Source organism: Toxorhynchites rutilus, chromosome 1 (genome assembly GCF_029784135.1).
Source record: "Toxorhynchites rutilus septentrionalis strain SRP chromosome 1, ASM2978413v1, whole genome shotgun sequence".
In the NCBI taxonomy this organism is placed as follows: domain Eukaryota; kingdom Metazoa; phylum Arthropoda; class Insecta; order Diptera; family Culicidae; genus Toxorhynchites; species Toxorhynchites rutilus.
In genome coordinates this window covers 108,328,057-108,344,868 of record NC_073744.1, presented here as the reverse complement: position 1 = coordinate 108,344,868, position 16,812 = coordinate 108,328,057, and the positions used below count along the sequence as shown (strand labels likewise).

Sequence of the window (16,812 nt, the reverse complement as noted above, 5' to 3'; positions counted from 1 at the left end):
ATAATAATGTACTAAAAGCTAGAGAAAATAATTAGGCAAGTTGCAGTTAGTAGTTATCACACCTCTCCTTCATTAGTCTAGGGCATTGATAAGACTAAAATAAAATAGTGGGACATATGATGAAATCACTAATTGTGGATAATGAAAATGAATGGATTTTATAATTTAAAAAGTTTTTGTTTACTCATTTTATTTTCTAGTTTTTAGTACATTATCTGTTTCATTAGAATATTTCTCTACAATAAAGGCATTGTACTGTATTCTATCAGTCAAAAAATTTCATTTGATACCGATATTGAGTAGATTGCAGAAAATACATAGTGTGTTCTCCAAGTCAAGTTCGTTGGTTTGATACACATATCTCAATCAACCTTTTTTTTTGAGATGATATGGAATCAGCGATTTTGAGCGGAGGCCAAATTGGATTTTTCAAGATAAGCAGTTTTAAAATGACAGCAGTTCCTATCCGGTCAGTTCCTATTGGTCAAATTTCTATTACTGTGGGACAATCCTACAGACATACATACATACATACGAACAGTTCAAGCTAAATAAAACCGTTTAATAAAGTATATTGCTATTTTGTGATTGCGGCCATCTTGGATTTTAATTTTTCATGATCTACTGTGATCTACTATTCAAGCCCTTTCATTTGATACCCATATTAATGGTGTTTTGACATAATATGTAGTCCGCCATTTGGTAGAATTTTGATGGATTTGCATTTTTCATAAATAACCGTGTTCTGCTAGTCAATCCCTTTCATTTGATACCCATTGTTACGGGGGTTTCGGAGGTTCTATTCAGCACGCGTTTTTATCAATGTATAGCGAGCTCAAAGCTGTATTTATTAAGAGAAACAATAATTAAACAAGAACTTTACATTATTAGGTTTTACCTACATTTGATCTCCTCGTTTTAAATTCAAAGCACGACAGGATGATTCAATTATTTAACAATTTGGGAATTCAACTTTATTTTGGGTTCTATCTCTACTCCTTTTTTGTGATTAGCAAAGAATGTGTGGTACGAGAGAAGTTTTCAGAATGACAGTGATGACAGCTAGCTGTCAATGATTGTCTGGGTGCGTCATGGAGTGGCACCGTCCGGATGCGCAGGTTCAGATCAAGTCATCAGTGGCGTAGTTTGCTTCCCCCCAACACCCATATTAATGAAGTTTTGGGAAACTATGTAGTCCGCCATTTAGTAGTGGCAGCCATCTTGGATTTGCATTTTTCTTAAATAACTGTATTCTGCTAGTCAAGCCCTTTCATTTGATACCCATATTGATGGGGTTTTGGAAAACCCACATTGATGAGGTTTTGAGGAAGAAAGGGATCCGCCATTTTGTAGCGGCCTCTATCTTGGATTTACAAGATAATGAAATACGCAGTTTTGTAATGACTACAGAGATAAAGGTGTGTTCCAAATTTCAGATCAATCGGTCAACAAGAAGGGGGTCAAATTTCTACTAATGTGGGACATGTTACAAACATACAAACAGATTACAGGGCAAGCTAAATAAAACCGTTTAATAACAACGATTCCGCTTAGAAACTATGAGGGTTTTATTTGTTTTTTCAATAATTTTCAAGTCTATAATAATCTTCGCATATTTTCAAATATCTTAAAAATAGAGACATGTAAAGACAATGTAAAGATTTGGCATCCCTGATTCGAGCGCTAAATTCTGTTTTTGACGTTTTGAGGGATGCGAGTGCGAGTAAATTCAAAAAAATTTGAAGTAGCTCGCACGCCGAATCACACATGACACTAACTGGCATGATGTGTTCACACGGTGTGAGTAGCTGTACTGCAGTAACTGACTAGACCGACTCGTATGCTTACTCGCACCGTCTGAACCCGGCTTTATTGTCGGCGGGGCAGTGTTTTAAGGCCCATTTATACGTTGCTAGTAGCTGACTTGACAATGAGCAGCTACTGACCCGGTGGACTCGCTTGACAATTGGTTGACTCGCCTTGTCCGTTCACATAGTGTGAGCTGCTGGCGAGAAACTAGATACTACGGCACGGGTTTACCTGGGATGCCAGGCGATTTTTCAAATGTCCATCAAATAGTCAGAAACAGCAATCAGGTCCGAATTTGTCAAATGATTGGTCCGAAATCGACTTCTTTATTGGTAGTTTTCATCTTAGGTTTTCAGTTGAATGTATCATTACACAATTTTATAGAGATTACAGAGCAGTGTTGAGAATAACACCTGAACAAGTGGAAAAACTGTTGAATTTAATTGCTCCACAAATACAACGCCAAGATACACTCATGAAGGATGCTGTACCTGCAAGAGTGATAATATAAATGACATTGATATGCCTTTCTTCTGGAATATTGTTCAGATTGTTGTCGATATTTTTTAGAATCTCGAAAGCATCCATAGCTAAGATAATTCCGGAAGTATGTGATGCTTTAAATGATAGTCTAGAAGACTTTTTAAAATTTTATTCACACGCGTCAAAAATTAAAATAATGAATGAAAATGTACTTTTTTAAATCGAATATGTATTCTGTTTCTTAGAACCTTACTTTTTTTCGCAAGTTGTGAGTGAATTTTGAATGAAAATTGTGCCTGATAATGATTCTATATTAGACATTCTCCAGAAAACTATCTCAAAAAGAAAGCGTGCCCCGCCAGCGTGCAAAACAGAATAACAATTATTTCGTTAAGAAACTATGAGGGTTTTATTTGTTTTTCCAATAATTTTCAAGTCTATAAATATCTTCGCATATTTTCAAATATCTTAAAAATAGAGACATTTCTTTACATTTGGCATCCCTGATTCGAACGCTAAATTCTGTTTTTGACGTTTTGAAGCATGCGAGTGCGAGTAAATTCAAAAAACTTTGAAGTAGCTCGCACGCCGGATCACACATGACAATAACTGGCATGATGTGTTCACACCAAGCCCCTGGCAAGGGGATATGATCCGCGAGTCAAGATGTGCTACAAATTTAGCTGTCATTGCCAAACCTATCAAATTACTCGGCGAACTCAAGGCAAATCTATGGAACAAGGTGCGCCCATTCGCTAACTAAAAAAAGAATTGTTTTTTGAAAAAAAAATTTATGTGAAATGTAATGATCATGATGATCACAAGGGTCTGAATGATAATATAAAACGTAGAACCCTAGGTTGATCACTTGAAATGTAGTATTATATTATAATGTAAACCAACTTAAGAAATTGAAAGAATTTAAGTGAAATAAAAGGGTTTGAATGAATTCTGCATTATTTCAATAATTTCAGTTGTATTTAGCTGCTGCTCATGCTTTATTCGAAAATTTGCGTTTTGCGTGCGGAAAAAATTTCGTTTTCCAAATGGCGCAAATCATTATGGTGCCTTCAACGCAAAGACAATAAATGAAACGCTTGCAGCGTAAAACGTAATGAATATAATGAATATAGCAATGAGTATTTCATAAAGTATCAGTATATTCCACAAATTGTGCTCAATCGTCTTAATTTACTTTTGTGTATTTTTTAAATGGCTGCAGAAAACCACTTCACGTTTTGACCCACCTGGTAGTATGTTAAGTGCCTTGTTTTACACCAGCTTGAGAGTTTGGCAGTTCTCGCGAGTGACAGTGGTCGCAAATTGCATTTGCGACCCGGACATGTTTGACGCTGTCAAATCCTATGTGCTAGTATACGGATGCCCTCAGGCTGGTTCACACGGTGTGAGTAGCTGCACTGCAGTAACTGACTAGACCGACTCGTATGCTTGCTCGCACCGTCTGAACCCGGCTTTACACATTGCGTACTGCGGGGGTTGGCTCGCGCAGCGCTGTTGTGTGCTGTATGCTGGGGGGACTTGGACGCTTTCTGGGACTTAGTGTTATTGTCGGCGGGGCAGTGTTTTACACATTGCGTACTGCGGGGGTTGGCTCGCGCAGCGCTGTTGTGTGCTGTATGCTGGGGGGACTTGGACGCTTTCTGGGACTTAGTGTTATTGTCGGCGGGGCAGTGTTTTACACATTGCGTACTGCGGGGGTTGGCTCGCGCAGCGCTGTTGTGTGCTGTATGCTGGGGGGACTTGGACGCTTTCTGGGACTTAGTGTTATTGTCGGCGGGGCAGTGTTTTACACATTGCGTACTGCGGGGGTTGGCTCGCGCAGCGCTGTTGTGTGCTGTATGCTGGGGGGACTTGGACGCTTTCTGGGACTTAGTGTTATTGTCGGCGGGGCAGTGTTTATACATTGCGTACTGCGGGGGTTGGCTCGCGCAGCGCTGTTGTGTGCTGTATGCTGGGGGGACTTGGACGCTTTCTGGGACTTAGTGTTATTGTCGGCGGGGCAGTGTTTTACACATTGCGTACTGCGGGTGCTGGTGTGCGGGTGTTGTGCACTTGAGACTTGTCATTCCAGGACATGGAATGGTTTCACACACACACGCGGTTGCATACTACCAGGCGCAGGATGAAATAAAAAAAAGTAAAGTAATATCCAGCGAGGGGAATGGCTTCACACACGCACTTGGTGTTATAGCATTATCCTACTTATCGCCGATGCTGCGTACTGCGGGCGTTGGCTCGCGCAGACTGTTGTGTGCTGTGTTGTGCTTGGGGACAACACTTGACAGTTGTTATTCCAGGCCATGGGATGATTTCACACACACGCACGATTGCATACTACCAGGCGCAATGCGATTTAATGAAAAAAGAGAGAAGCCGCCAGCGCGGGCAGCACTAAGCTACCACGGTGGGACTTCTCTCTTACGGGACACGACGCACCCGCCCATCACATAGCGCATCGCAAGGGCAATACTGCACAAGCTACTGTGCCGCGCCGATGCTGATGGGGCATTGTTACACGTACTGCGTGCTGGGTCGCGCAGTGAGAAATTGAACAAACTGTTGTGTTGTGTTGTGCTGGGGGGGGGGACTTTTCCAAAACATGCTACTTTGCATTCCAGGACATGGTGCACAGCTTATACCGCTAGCAGAGATACCTCGTTCGATCGGGGCAACTTGGGACACCGTAATCAGTACCAGTGCCGGGTGTGGGTCGGATTCCGATGGGGGGTGATCCGGGAACATATTTCTTGGACTTAGAATATTGTTCGGACTTAGAATTTTTTCGACTTATGACCTCGTTTCTGGGACTTAGCCGTAGAACCAGATGTAATGCGTGTTGCATAGATTAAGGCGCAGGGGAATTTAATAAAAAAAGAGAGAAGCCCCACACATTTAGGGGGGCTTCTCTCTTTTTTATTGGACGATACACAACACATAACATACATGACATAACACTGACCTAGAAGCAGTATTTACCACCGTATTTTATGACCCGCTTCCACCTCGCAGGTAGGGTATCTATGCCTCTGGCATAGAACGTAGGAGGCTTGCTATCGAAGAACTCTTTTAGGAATGCGCTCATCTCATCCTTAGTCTTGAAGAGTTTATTCCTAAGCTTATTACTCAATGACCTGAATAAATGGTAGTCCGATGGACTGATGTCTGGTGAGTAAGGAGGATGGTTCAATATGTTAAATCCCAGGCTCCTCGCCTTATCTATCGTTTCATGTGCCCTATGGCACGGAGCGTTATCGTGTAGTAGGGGTACCGGCCTATGTTTACTCACTCCCAGTATACCAGCCACCTTTTCCAGCTGCTTCTGATATCGTTTACGGTTAACAGATACACCCTTGTCTAGCAATTCCCAGTGTATAATGCCTCGTCGATCCCAAAACACACAGAGCATGTTCCACTTGCGATTCATCCTGTCTTTGGCGATTGTCTTCGGCATGGCGCCTTTTTCGATCCAATGTATGCCTCTGTAAGGCGCAAACATGGGTATCTTAGATTCATCACAAGTGACCAAATTATCGAGCATACCCTGGTCTCGTTCACTTTGTCTGAGTAGTCGTTGGGCTAGTTTCACCCGCTTTGCAAGGTTGACTGGGTCTAGCTTGTGTGAGTGGTATCCCATTCTTTTGGGCACATAGTTTAGTTTATGCAACGTTCGCATAACAGTCGCTGCCGAACAGTTGTATTTCTGGGCCATAGACCTCGTAGATTGCTGGCTGTTTTGTTTCACATCAGCAAGCAGTGTTGCTGTGTTATCGATTGCCTTCGGACGGCCTTTGCGTGGACGATCCGCGCAGTTCCTGTCGGTATCGAACCTTTTGTACCACATCGTAACCGTTCTACGAGTAACAGTTTGTCCATATGTGGAATTCAATGCCAAGAGGGTGTCCGACACTGAATCACCCATGTCGTAGTGGTGCAAGATGAACATTCTTGTTTCAGTTCTAGATAGTCTTATGGTTTGTATATCATATTGACTAGCATCTATCGGCTCTAGGACAACTCTGAGTTCTTTCGGAGAGTATAATTGGATCGTCTGCTGTGTATCAAACGACTCTATGTCTACAGAAGGGGACTGGGGTAGTTGCTCTAGCATCACTCTGGATGAAGATGCTAGTGGTTCCCATGATACTGATAAGGGTAGCGTTGCTAATGGGTGGTCAGACCATTGCTGCTCACTATTCGATTCCACGTGTAGTGGGTCTTGTGTCATTTCGGATGACGATGGCGATGCTAATGGGTGGTCAGACCATTGCTGCTCGCTCTTCGATTCTTCGTACAGTGGGTCTTGTGTCCTTTCGGATGGCGATGACGGTGCTAATGGGTGGTCAGACCATTGCTGCTCGCTCTTCGATTCTTCATCCGGATTTATATCTATAACCGGAGAAGGGGATAGCGATGAGGACGAGGACGAGGACGAGGACGAGGACGATGATGATGAGGACGATGATGACGATGAGGACGACGATGCCACTGAGTTCACACAACAAGGACACTTCTTAGGGTGACGAATACGCTTCGATCTTCGCATTGGGTTGGTTTTGCTTTTCATGTGGTTCCCACGAGTCGCTAGGGAAAATATATGGTCGACTGTGGACTACCCTGCCATACCACAGCAAGGGCAACATTACTGTGAGGTTTTCCCCGGTACCCCACAGGGTCCGTTCGCGGCTTCATATTTGTATCGCCCCTTCCACCATTCAACTATCGGCACGGATCGTATACACACCTTAAGCTTTGGGGCCCGAGTGACCCCTTCTCTGTCTGCATACGACCTAAGGTCCCACCGAGGTTGGTTACTCGATCTTTCCGAAGGTTGCTCGTATCCCAGTCGGTACCACGGGGAGGTAGAGATAGGAGTTGCTGAATCATAGGCTACCATCATAAATGGATCATCATAATGAGTTATATGTTCACTGTATTCAGCCATTTACCGACCACTGTTTAATATATACATGTGGTCCCGAAAGCAGTGTATAAGTATTGATCCATCCTTTCCAAAACTTTTGCAACACACCAATATGATGGCATATGCATATGAAATTGGAGGCCATAGACATGTATATGGGGTATATGATGTAATATAAACGATAATTATACGATTTATTTTTTCTAGGATGTATGTATATCGCCTCCACGTTTGCATGTATGGGCTGACTAGGCGCATCATATACATGCAATTTATATTAATCATACTCGTATGTTTGTGAATATAATCCTCAAAATAAAATTACATTATACTAAACCTTCGTTTCAAACAACTTATACAGTAACCAAATCACGCAATAAACATCATGAATTGCTGGTAATCTCTTATCAATATTTGTTCAAATTTAAAAATATGCTTAACTCCAGTTTTGTTGACAACTTTTATGCATTCAATTAAATCGTGGGATAAATCATATATAAACATAAACATTCCCACCTTTCATCCTTCATTAAACACCTCGTAGTAGAAATCTGTCAGTATGCATACACTCTCCTACGAAACATAGTGGAAAAAAATATATTCGTCGATGTAAACAAGCGGTGAAAAAGGAGACACTTTTTTTTCCAATTCGTTTATTTGTTAGGCTCAATCGCATAAGCTTTGCGGAGCCGCTAACTCAAGTTTTGTTTATACAAAAATTTCATCTTAAATCTATGTTTAGTAGGTTTCGACCGATTACTCGCCGTTTACTCGAGGTTCCCAACACGTCTCTAACAGGAACATAGGGTTATCTTCCTTGGACCTCAAGGGCATTCAAAAGGTACTCTCTGGCTGCGTAATTATCCGTACATTGCCAAACTGCGTGATCGATGTCATCGTAACCGTTTCCACACCGACAGACATTGTTTTGAACAAGATTTATTCTGTGGAGGTGCACATCTAGCGAGTAGTGGTTGGACATAAGTCTACTCATTACACGAATGAAGTCACGACTTACGTCCAAACCTTTGAACCACGCTCTCGAAGAAACCTTTGGAATAATTGAATATAACCACCGCCCAAGACTTCCAGTGTCCCAATCGGTTTGCCAACTCAAGAGGGAACTCTGACGCAGTAATTGGAAAAATTCATCGTATGAAATCTGTCTATCAAACAATTCGCCTTCCTGGGCACCCACCTTTGCTAGAGTGTCCGCCTTCTCATTGCCAGGAATTGAGCAATGAGAGGGGACCCATACAAAGGTTATCTTATAAGATCTTTCGATCAGTGCACTCATCTGCAGCCTCACTTTTGTGAGGAAATAAGATGGGTGCCTACTAGTTCTCATCGACTGGAGAGCCTCAAGCGAACTGAGACTATCCGAGAAAATGAAGTAATGGTCTGCAGGCTTGTTGGAGATCATCCCCAATGCGAAGTCGATTGCTGCCAGCTCAGCAACATAAACGGAACAAGGTTCCTGCAGTTTACGGAAGGCGCTCGAATTTTCATTGAAAACACCGAAGCCAGTGGATCCATTGAGGCGAGACCCATCAGTGAAGTATCTTTTCATGCAATTGACTTTTGAGTACTTTCGGTTAAAAATACGGGGAATGTAAGTTGATCGAAGCTGATCTGAGATTCCAAGTATTGCTTGTTTCATCGACAGATCGTATTCAATTGAGGAACTGCTGATGGTGAAGTGAGCACGGTCTGGAGTAAACGATGGAAGACAAATATCTGACGAAATATAGTGGTGGTAAATTCTCATAAACCGAGATTGTATATTTAGATGAAGAATTTTTTCAAAGTTTTCAATCAAAAGTGTGTTCGTGACTCCGCATTTCACCAGTATTCTGAGAGAAAGTTCCCAGAATCGGTTCTGTAGAGGAGTTACTCCTGCCAGAACCTCGAGACTCATGTTATGCGTTGAGTGCATACAGCCAAGAGCTATACGCAGACAATGATATTGAATTCGTTCCAGTTTTAGAAGGTGACTTTTAGCTGCTGAGAGAAAGCAAAAAGAGCCATACTCCAGAATGGATAGAATAGTTGTTTTATAAAGTGTTATGAGATCTCCCGGATTAGCTCCCCACCACGTGCCGCAAATCGAGCGGAGGAAGTTGACCCTCTTTTGACATTTTTGCTTCAAATACGTAATGTGGGTATTCCAAGTGCATTTTGAATCAAACCAGACACCAAGGTACTTGAAAGTCAATGATTGGGTAATGCTTCTGCCCAAAAGCTTAAGTTGCAATTGGGCTGGGAACCGCTTTCGAGTAAACACTACCAGTTCGGTTTTCTGCGGCGAGAATTCGATCCCTAAGTTCCTTGCCCAAGAAGACAAGTTATCTAAGGAATTTTGCAATGGTCTTTGCAAATTTTCGGCATGGAGACCTCTGACGGAAACCACACCATCATCTGCAAGCTGTCTAAGCGTGCATTGTTCTGCCAAACAACTGTCAATATCTTTCACATAAAAATTATAAAGAAGGGGGCTCAGACATGAGCCTTGGGGTAGACCCATATAACTATTTCTGGAAGTTGTCAGTTGTCCAAGGGTGAAGTTCATTCGCTTTTCTGACAACAAATTGTACAAAAAGTTATTCAAAATTCCAGGAAGTCCACATCTGTCCAGATTGTCTGACAGAATTTCTATGGTAACCGAATCAAAAGCTCCCTTAATATCCAAGAATACTGAAGCCAATTGCTCCTTGTGCGCAAAGGCCAGTTGAATATCTGTAGAAAGCAACGCTAGACAATCGTTTGTTCCTTTGCTCTTGTGAAACCCAAATTGTGTACTTGATAGCAAATTATTTGTCTCGATCCATTGATCGAGTCTTCGAAGGATCATTTTCTCCAACAATTTTCTAATGCACGAGAGCATAGCAATCGGACGGTATGAGTTATGGTCAGACGCTGGTTTGCCAGGCTTTTGAATTGCTATTACTTTGACCTGTCTCCATTCGGGTGGCACAATGTTGTTTTCTAGTAGGGTATTGAATAAGTCTAGCAAGCGTCTTTTCGCGATATCGGGAAGATTTTTTAGAAGAACGAATTTAATCATATCGCTTCCGGGTGAAGAGTTGTTCGATGAAAGAAGAGCCATAGAAAATTCCAGCATTGAGAATGGTCCGTCCAGAGGTCCACTGCTCGGAGACGTTTCTCGAAGAGTATGTTGGGCTGGAACTGAGTCTGGACAGACCTTTTTCGCGAAATCGAATATCCATCGGTTGGAGTATTCTTCACTCTCGTTGGTAGATGAGCGGTTACGCATGTTGCGAGCTACCCTAATTGCGCCAGTAACCGCGTTTTTTTGCTTTAATTTATTGTTTCAGCTGTATTTCAAGCTTTGAATATTCCTCGAAGTGTGTGGATGTTCCATGTCTACGAAAAGCTTTGAAAGCATCAGATTTTTTCAAATACAATTTTGTGCATTCATCGTCCCAGCCAGGAGTGGCTGGTTTTCTTTTAAACGGAGCACTTGGAACTTTTCTTTTTTGTGCTTCCAGTGAGCTTTTATACATCAAATCGACAAAGAATCGATATTTATCCAATGGTGGAAGTATATCTATTGATTCGACACCGATTGTTACCGCCGTTGCAAATTTTTGCCAGTCGATGTTCCTTGTTAGATCAAATGGAACTCGAGATGGTTCAGTGGATTGCGGGCTACACTTGATTGATATACTGATTGGCAAGTGATCGCTACCATGGGGATCATTGATGACCTTCCACTGGCAATCCAATGATAACGAGCTTGAGCAAAAAGAAAGGTCGAGACGACTTTCTCGAGCCGTAGGTTTTGGAATTCGTGTCGCTTCACCAGTGTTCAAGATAGTCAAGTTGAAATCGTCACATAAATCGTAAAAAATAGCCGCTCTGGCGTCATCATAAGGATCACCCCACCCAGTACCATGAGAGTTCATATCACCCAGAATTAGAACTGGGGATGAGAGAATCGAGACTAGATTCCAAAGATGACTACGGCTAATGTTAGTATTTGGAGGAACGTATACTGAAGCTATGCAAAGTTCTTTACTCTTTGCAGTTATTTGACACGCGACAATTTCGACGTCTGATAGAGCTGGGAGAGGAATTTTATAGAAAGAGTAGCACTTTTTGATCCCCAAAAGTACTCCTCCATAAGAATCATTTCTATCCAGGCGAATAATGTTAAAATCGTGGAAGTTGAGTTCAGTGTCAGAAGAAAGCCATGTTTCAGAGAGGGCAAATATATCACAATCATAATTTTGAAGTAAAAATTTGAACGAATCTAGTTTTGGCACTAGACTACGGCAGTTCCATTGTAGCACATAGATCATATCTTCTACTACGCTAGGGGAATTATCCATCGAATGATATGATTGATGCAAGGAGGGGCCATGAAGCAGTCAATTGCTTAAGATAAGACTTTAAAGATGGAAGCAAGGCAGAAATAAAGCTTCTGAGGGGGTCTTGAATTTTTAACGTGTTTAGTATGAAGTCCACAATGTCCGAAAAACCTATCAATCCTCGATTAGACGCGAATTTTCTACGAGAAGTTCGAGGAGCAGCGTTTTTATTTCTCTCTTCTCTGGGTAATGACGTAAAATCCTTGCTGCAACCAGGAACTGGCTGAGAAGGAGCCTTCGGATTCGTTTTTTTTATTACTATTACCCTTGGAATTAGACAATCTTCCGAGGGTCACTTTAGGTTTCTTACGGTGCACCGTTGGTGAAGAGAGCTTTCTTTTTGATGATTCATCCTTTATTGAAGATTCTGGTGCAGCCGTAATATGACCCTCATCAGAATCAGAGTCCGATTCTTGAGATGACAAAACCGAAAATTGGTTTTCATCTTGAGCGGCTGATGCGGTCTTTAGCATTTCAGCATAAGTCCGCTTGGAGCGTCCAGCGATAGAACGCTTCACTTTATCGGAGTGCTGTTTGTACCTCGGGCACTCCTGTAGAGGGTGAGGATTCTCCCCACAGTGGATACATTTTTCCACTGTTTGTGTGCAAGAATCCTCACTATGTTTCTCGCCACATTTACCGCAACGAAATTTGTTGCCGCAGTGGCTAAACGAGTGTCCCAACTTTTTACAGTTGGTACAATTATAAACCCATGGTACAAACAGGCGCACTGGGAAAAAAATATTTTCTACTTTCACATAGTTTGGGAGAACAGAACCTGCGAAAGTAATCCGAAAAGAGTGCGAGGGCTTATAAACTTTTTTGTTTTCTTCCAAAGATGCTGAATGCAGGTTTCTAACATCCAGGATCTTTACAAGATCACCTATCATCGAGTTTTTGAAAGAACCCGAAGCTTTTTTCAATTCATCGACACTCAGACTCGCGTCGGTTACTACGCCTTCTATCTCCACCTCTCGAGAAGGGATGTAGATGTGATATTCCCTGTTAAAAGCTTCGTGGTCAACAATCTTGTTGGCCACATCAAAAGTCAGTGCTTCTACACGCAGTTTATCCGGTCTCTCTTTATGTATCGAGACGCCCGAAAATTGACGCAGCAAATCTCTTGAAATATCAAGAGTTCTCAACGATTTTCCCTTGGGCCGAAAGAAAACAACCCATGGTCCCTTTGAGGTCGATTGATAATAGCGCGTCCGCGCAACAATGGCATCGGTAGATGTCATAACGGTTGCGCAAACGGTGCGCAACCGTCTATGAAAAAAAAAACACACACACACGCACGCGCGCTCAAAAACTCAACTTAAAACTAACTTAGACTAATAATTAACTTAAATTTAAGAAAAATATATAAATATATATATATATCTCAAAAAAAAAAATCTTCCAAAAAAAAAACAAAATACTAATTTGCGGTGTCCGAACAACCTTGAACACCCCTATTCGAAGCTATACAACACCGCACGCTACGAGGTAAACACAATAGCGTGACGGCAAAAGTTGTTGTTGATTATACTTCTCTATGATGAAATCGATGCCGCTGGAACCAATTCACAGATCGCCGGTCCGGCGTTGCCGGAGAGGTGCTGCTTCCTCGCTGTTCCGGGTATTAACGGCACTTATCTTGCCACGAACGGTCAAAGAAAAAAAAACCAAAGGCACTTTGGCGGAGGGGAAAAAAAACTTCACCAGCTTCGATTTGTAGCAGAGACGCGAACAATAAGCGTCCGGCTCTTTCAACTATCGATTGAGGAATGAAAGGAGACACTTTTCGACGATTGATTTGTATGAAGTTCCACTGCCGTGGTTGAAGTCTGGTGGTGCCATTAGAATTTGAACATTTGGAACTCGAACTTATCACCATGTAAGAGGTTTAGAGTTCCCGTGAACGTGAACGCGACAAACACTATTTTGTTAAAAAGTCTTCAGTCCATATATAAAATGCGAGGAAAACCTCTTGAAACGATAGGAAGAAACATTTCCTAGTTGAAAAACCTGTTTAAACACAATTCATATTGATAAAAGGATATATTTAGCAATTCTCAAGTTTTCAATGAAAATTTTGATATGGATGCAATTTCATTCAATCGGATCTCTACAAGTGTTGAAAAACTTCGTTGCTTCGAGTTGATTCGTGAACAACTGTATATTTTATCCGAATTACTTTATTGAAGCTCGATGTTTGTTTACTTCACGTTCACTGCCGAATTTTTAATATGAACGTGAACGTGAACAAAAACATTCTATTCACCACGATTTTTTGATTGTATCTTGTTGCCAGATCGAATTTAGAAAACTCCCTTCGGGCTAGAGGCAGAGCTGCGATTTGTCATGACAATCAAACGATGGTACTCACCAAGATGTGTAGAATAAAGGTGTGACCGTGTGGTCAATAAGTGCGCGAGGGGAAACGGTATAAATATACAGAGGATTGTGGGAAGGGATTTGACTGCAAATAAAGATGTCTAAATTTTTCGTTTATTCGATTGTCGATTAATCGTGGGGTGATTTTTATATATTCGATTGATTCGAATAATTGTCTTTCAGTATTCGATTAATCGAGCGAATATTTATTTCTTGTAATCAAAACAAACAGACATTTATGATAAAAAAATGTCATAATTTTCGTATCGAGGAAATTGTGGCAATATCTAATCGTTACTGAAAATAATCTGCCAGTTCCTTTGGAAATTTTCAAAATATATTCATGTGAAAGAGTTTAATTGAATGTTTTCTATCCATGTTACACTGTGACCAAATATGTTTCAATCAAGTACTATTAAAAGGTGGTTATCGAGTTAGTATTAATCACTGGTGGGCTTCCAGTATCGAGGAAATTGTGGCAATATCTAATCGTTACTGAAAATAATCTGCCAGTTCCTTTGCGAATTTTCAAAATATATTCATGTGAAGGAGTTTATTTGAATGTTTTCTATCCATGTAACACTGTGACCAAATACATTTGGTTTTTTGGTTTTTCAATCAATCGCAATTAACAGGATAGCTTCAGAAGATTATTCTTCCCCATCAGTAGGATATTTCCGTACCCAATATTGTATGCGCCCGCAATCGATTATTGCTCAGTCGCCGAAAGTTCCGAGCTCAGAGAGTTCATTCCCCTCTAGTTTGCCTTCCAAATTGCCATCGTAAACCACACCTTCTCTCGATTCAATCACACACAAAAAGCATACTTAAGCGATATTCTGGTGGTGAGACACATTCATTTTTCGTGAGGACATCGACAAGACAACATCGTTGCCTAACGTGCTGGAGGAGGTGGACGGCGAAGGATCGACACATACACGCGCAGAACTCTTTCCGTTAGGATGCCATTCAGCATCGAGAAAGTTCCGGAAAGATCTAATCATTGCTGGAAAATAATCTGCCAGTTCCTTTGGGAATTTTCAAAATATATTCATGTGAAAGAGTTTAATTGAATGTTTTCTATCCATGTAACACTGTGACCAAATATGTTTCAATCAAGTGCTATTAACAGGTGGTTATCGAGTTGGCATTAACCACTGGTGGGCTTCCAGTATCGAGGAAAATGTGGAAATATCTAATCGTTACTGAAAATAATCTGCCAGTTCCTTTGGGAATTTTCAAAATATATTAATGTGAAAGAGTTTAATTGAATGTTTTCTATCCATGTTACACTGTGACCAAATATGTTTCAATCAAGTGCTATTAACAGGTGGTTATCGAGTTGGCATTAACCACTGGTGGGCTTCCAGTATCGAGGAAAATGTGGAAATATCTAATAGTTACTGAAAATAATCTGCCAGTTCCTTTGGGAATTTTCAAAATATATTCATGTGAAAGAGTTTAATTGAATGTTTTCTATCCATGTAACACTGTGACCAAATATGTTTCAATCAAGTGCTATTAACAGGTGGTTATCGAGTTGGCATTAACCACTGGTGGGCTTCCAGTATCGAGGAAAATGTGGAAATATCTAATCGTTACTGAAAATAATCTGCCAGTTCCTTTGGGAATTTTCAAAATATATTCATGTGAAAGAGTTTAATTGAATGTTTTCTATCCATGTAACACTGTGACCAAATACATTTGGTTTTGTGGTTTTTCAATCAATCGCAATTAACAGAATAGCTTCAGAAGATTATTCTTCCCCATCAGTAGGATATTTCCGTACCCAATATTGTATGCGCCCGCAATCGATTATTGCTCAGTCGCCGAAAGTTCCGAGCTCAGAGAGTTCATTCCCCTCTAGTTTGCCTTCCAAATTGCCATCGTAAACCACACCTTCTCTCGATTCAATCACACACAAAAAGCATACTTAAGCGATATTCTGGTGGTGAGACACATTCATTTTTCGTGAGGACATCGACAAGACAACATCGTTGCCTAACGTGCTGGAGGAGGTGGACGGCGAAGGATCGACACATACACGCGCAGAACTCTTTCCGTTAGGATGCCATTCAGCATCAAGAAAGTTCCGGAAAGATCTAATCATTGCTTGAAAATAATCTGCCAGTTCCTTTGGGTTTGTTTTTTAATTGAATGTTTTCTATCCATGTAACACTGTGACCAAATATGTTTCAATCAAGTGCTATTAACAGGTGGTTATCGAGTTGGCATTAACCACTGGTGGGCTTCCAGTATCGAGGAAAATGTGGAAATATCTAATCGTTACTGAAAATAATCTGCCAGTTCCTTTGGGAATTTTCAAAATATATTAATGTGAAAGAGTTTAATTGAATGTTTTCTATCCATGTTACACTGTGACCAAATATTTTTCAATCAAGTACTATTAAAAGGTGGTTATCGAGTTAGTATTAACCACTGGTGGGCTTCCAGTATCGAGGAAAATGTGGAAATATCTAATCGTTGCTGGAAAATAATCTGCCAGTTCCCCTTGGAATTGAAAATTACATTCAAGCGAAAGAGTTTATTTTAATGTTTTCTATCCATAAAATATATATTACATTTGGGTTTGTGATTTGTCAATCAAGTACAGTTAGCAGGTTAGCTTCTGAAGATTATTCTTCAGAACAAGGTTTTTCGTATCCTATTTTGGATGCATAAAACCTTGTGCCTCCAACGTAACGCTCTCGTTTTCGAAGTCCCCCAAATATTCATTTATTCATTCATTCAGAATGGATTTAGATTCAACTTCGAACAAATGGTCTCTAAATCAACGATAGTCCTACG

At 41.0% G+C, this 16,812-nt stretch overlaps 1 long non-coding RNA gene across 1 annotated transcript; it reads right to left on the bottom strand.

The window, feature by feature from the left end:
* Positions 1-260: 260 nt before the first annotated feature.
* LOC129762437 (uncharacterized) lies at positions 261-1,041 on the bottom strand. The gene is made up of 2 exons (XR_008740623.1): positions 903-1,041; positions 261-841 (listed from the first exon to the last, which is right to left on the bottom strand). It is a non-coding gene; the product is annotated as an uncharacterized LOC129762437 (long non-coding RNA).
* Between the last annotated feature and the right edge of the window lie 15,771 nt (positions 1,042-16,812).